This window comes from Aegilops tauschii, chromosome 7 (genome assembly GCF_002575655.3).
Source record: "Aegilops tauschii subsp. strangulata cultivar AL8/78 chromosome 7, Aet v6.0, whole genome shotgun sequence".
Lineage (NCBI taxonomy): Eukaryota > Viridiplantae > Streptophyta > Magnoliopsida > Poales > Poaceae > Aegilops > Aegilops tauschii.
In genome coordinates, this window is record NC_053041.3 from 494,491,255 (window position 1) to 494,495,469 (window position 4,215).

Genomic DNA, 4,215 nt, shown 5'->3' on the forward strand with positions numbered 1-4,215 from the left:
TGGGTGTTGTCCTTACTTGGACAAGCATCCCACTTATGATTAACTCCTATTGCAAGCATCCGCAACTACAAAAGAAGTATTAAGGTAAACCTAACCATAGCATGAAACATATGGATCCAAATCAGCCCCATATGAAGCAACGCATAAACTAGGGTTTAAGCTTCTGTCACTCTAGCAACCCATCATCTACTTATTACTTCCCAATGCCTTCCTCTAGGCCCAAACAATGGTGAAGTGTCATGTAGTCGATGTTCACATGACACCACTAGAGGAGAGACAACATACATCTCATCAAAATATCGAACGAATACCAAATTCACATGACTACTAATAGCAAGACTTTTCCCATGTCCTCAGGAACAAACGTAACTACTCACAAAGCATATTCATGTTCATAATCAGAGGGGTATTAATATGCATAATGGATCTGAATATATGATCTTCCACCAAATAAACCAACTAGCATCAACTACAAGGAGTAATCAACACTACTAGCAACCTACAGGTACCAATCCCAGACTTAGAGACAAAGACTGGATACAAGAGATGAACTAGGGTTTTAGAGGAGATGGTGCTGGTGAAGATGTTGATGGAGATTGGCCCCCTCCCGATGAGAGGAGCGTTGGTGATGACGATGGCGATGATTTCCCCCTCCCGGAGGGAAGTGTCCCCGGCAGAACAGCTCCGCCAGAGCCCTAGATTGGTTCCGCCAAGGTTCCGCCTCGTGGCGGCGGAGTCTCGTCCTGAAAGCTTGCTTCTGATTTTTTCTCAGACGAAAGACTTCATATAGCAGAAGATGGGCACCGGAGGGCCACCAGGGGGCCCACGAGGTAGGGGGCGCGCCCAGGGGGTAGGGCACGCCCACCACCCTCGTGGCCAGGGTGTGGGCCCCCTCTGGTATTTTCTTCGCTCGGTATTTTTTATTATTTCCAAAAATAACTTCCGTGGAGTTTCAGGACTTTTGGAGTTGCGCAGAGTAGGTCTCTAATATTTGCTCCTTTTCCAGCCCAGAATTCCAACTGCCGGCATTCTCCCTCTTTATGTAAACCTTGTAAAATAAGAGAGAATAGGCATAAGTATTGTGACATAATGTGTAATAACAGCACATAATGCAATAAATATCGATATAAAAGCATGTTGCAAAATGGACGTATCATTGCATATTGACGAAACACCACATTCAAATTATTTAGTTTGCTCTCGTTTATGTACCCAACAATATTAAATGTTGATTAACATGGAAAGGGGTGAAGCATAAGTAAACTAACTATTTAGGCAAGTTTAAATGAGGCCGGAACAACAAACAACAATTCCGGAAAATCCTCATATGCATATTTTGAATTTGCTACTGTTCTGCCCTAAACACAATTTTAATGTTGTTAAACAACAAAAGTAATGCCACCATGTTAAACTAGGCATTTTTATACCCCATTTACATATAAAGTTTATTTAAAATGGAGCTACGGTTATTTAGTTATGAAATAAAGCATTTTAGCATGGCATTTATGCAACTTTAATCAAACAGCAGTTTAAACATGTTAAACATGGATGAAAGTGGGATAATATGAAACTAGATGAAATTCTAAGCACTTTCCATATTTGAAGTTTTAACATATGGTGCATGGTTATTTAGTTATTAATGCATGAACAACAAGGGTTTTTCTGTAAAACAGTAAACTCTGCATAAATAGCTAAATTCGCAGGACTGAAAAAAACAAGAACTGGGCCGAAACTGCAGGTTGGGCTAATAGGAGGAAAAACAAAGGAGGGTCGCTGGGTGTGGCCTCACCCAGTGGGCCTGGGCCCGTTCGATGCAAAGGTTGGAGGAGGCCGGTCCCTGGGCTGCTCCTGGCTTGAGGCCAGGACGCGGTTGTTGCGGCTGGCGGGTCAGCGAGGCAGGGTCGGTCAACGCGAGCGAGGCGCTTGATCTGGAGCAGGGGAAGCAGAGGATGCAGCGGCGGACTTGGGCGACGCAGGGCTCCGGCGGCGCGGTCAACGGGCAGGAGAGGCCGGATCTGCCCGGTGGGGAAGGAGGTCCACACGGCAAGGCTGGTTAGAGGCTCCGGCGGCCAGAAGAAGCGGGTCCGAGCGGCGAGAGCCTGTACAGACTCCATCCATGGCGTTGGCTGCCATAACGAGAAAAGGACAGAGAGAGCGGGAGGTTAGCGAGGGAAGATAAGAAAGGGAGCACGGGAAAAGGAGAAGGTAGGGGAGAGGCTTGGCTCACTGGCCGGGACTCTTGCCGGCGGCGGGCACGCATGGTGGAGCTGCTGGTCCTGTGGTACTGCGATGAAGACGGAGGGCGACGAGGACGAGTGGAGGCATGCACGGTGAGGAGCTCGGGAGAGCGCCATGGGTCTTGGAGCATGCTCGAGCAGCAAGCTCCTCTCGCTCAGACGCGGGCGTAGAAGATGGAGCTCGGGCTCCTGGTCGCTGCTCGGGAGGCGCGAAGCAGAGGAGGCTGGTCCCTCGTGGGCTGTGCGGGGACGAGGAGGCGTCGGGGTGCGCTGCTGGGGGAGGAGCACGGGCGGCGGGAGTGCTGCTGCGGGCATGGATGGATGGATGGGTGGATCGATGGAGGCCGGTGGCTTGCTGTGGTTGGGCGGCGGGGGAAAACAAGGGAATTGGTCAGGGAGGATTTGGATCAGGAGCAGATCCCGAGGTGGGAGGTGGAGTGGCAGCGGCTGGGAGGATGGGACATCTCTCCTCAATTTTAGGGTTGGGTCGTTATTTATAGCGGATGGATTTAGGTTAGGGGATATCTCGTCCCTACGATCATAATCGGGTGGTCAAGAATAAATTGGCTAGGGAGTCCAAATAAGAAAACGGAGATGTTTTATGGATTTTTGAAGATGAATCGAACCCAACAGTAACGACAGCCCGGTCGGGTTCAGGACAGGTTTCAGACGCACGCGAGAGGTGTGACAAAAGGCCATGGAGGCAAGGGGGTTAGGTGGTCCAACAAGAGGGACTCGAAAAACTCGGTTGGTCTCGAAACGGTCAACGAAGGCAAGGGGGAACACGGCAACTACGAGTGGATGCAAGTTTTAAAAACAATGATGGCAACGAGTGCCGATGCAATGCGGATGATGCCATGATGAAATGCAACAAACAAATAAAACACACGGCGACAACGAAAATATGGAAGGCGTCTGAAGCATCGGTCTCGGGGCGTCACAGTATGTGGGAACCAATATGAGCATCCAGGTTCTGCTGTTGGTTATTGATCGGAGAGGTGTCTTGGTCATGTCTACATAGTTCTTGAACCCGTAGGGTCCGCACGCTTAACGTTCGATGACGATTTTGTATTATATGAGTTATGTGATTTGGTGACCGAATGTTGTTCGGAGTCCTGGATGAGATCACGGACATGACGAGGAGTCTCAAAATGGTTGAGAGGTAAATATTCATATATAGGACGATAGTATTTGGACACCGTAAGTGTTCCGGGGGTACCGGGTACGTGTCGGGTCACCGGAAGGGGTTCCGGGCAACCCCGGGCGAGCTATATGGGCCTAATGGGCAAAGAGAGGGACAGACCAGCCCCAAAAGGGGCTGGTGCGCCCCCTATAGGCCGAATAGGAGGAGAAGGAAAGGAAGGGAGGGGAGAAGGAAAGGGGAGGATTCGGCCTCCCCTTTCCTTCCCCTCCCCCCTCTCTTTCCTTCCCCCTCCGATGGATATGGATGGGGGGAGGCCGACTTGGAGGAGGCGCCCAAGTAGGATTACTCCTACTTGGGGCGCCCCTTGCAGCCCCTCTCCCTCTCCCACCTATATATATGTGGGGAGCACCGCTAGAACACACAACATTGATTCCTAGCCGTGTGCGGCACCCCCTCCACAGTTTACGCCTCCGGTCATATTGTCGTAGTGCTTAGGCGAAGCCCTGCACGGATCACTTCACTATCACCGTCACCACGCCGTTGTGCTGACAAAACTCTCCCTCGACACTTTGCTGGATCAAGAGTTCGAGGGACGTCATCGAGCTGAACGTGTGCAGAACTCGGAGGTGCCGCACGTTCAGTGCTTGATCGGTCGGAACGAGAAGAAGTTCGACTACATCAACCGCATTGTCAAACGCTTCCGCTTTCGGTCTACGAGGGTACGTGGACACACTCTCCCCCTCTCGTTGCTATGCATCTCCTAGATAGATCTTGCGTGAGCGTAGGAAAATTTTTGAAATTGCATGCCGCGTTCCCCAACATTCCCCGCACTCC

The 4,215-nt window shown here is 50.5% G+C and overlaps 1 non-coding gene across 1 annotated transcript; it reads right to left on the reverse strand.

Moving 5' to 3' along the window:
- Window positions 1–409: 409 nt before the first annotated feature.
- LOC120969449 (uncharacterized) lies at window positions 410–2,713 on the reverse strand. Its single transcript, XR_006667030.2, has 3 exons — window positions 2,228–2,713; window positions 1,790–2,126; window positions 410–1,048 (listed from the first exon to the last, which is right to left on the reverse strand). It is a non-coding gene; the product is annotated as an uncharacterized protein (transcript).
- Between the last annotated feature and the right edge of the window lie 1,502 nt (window positions 2,714–4,215).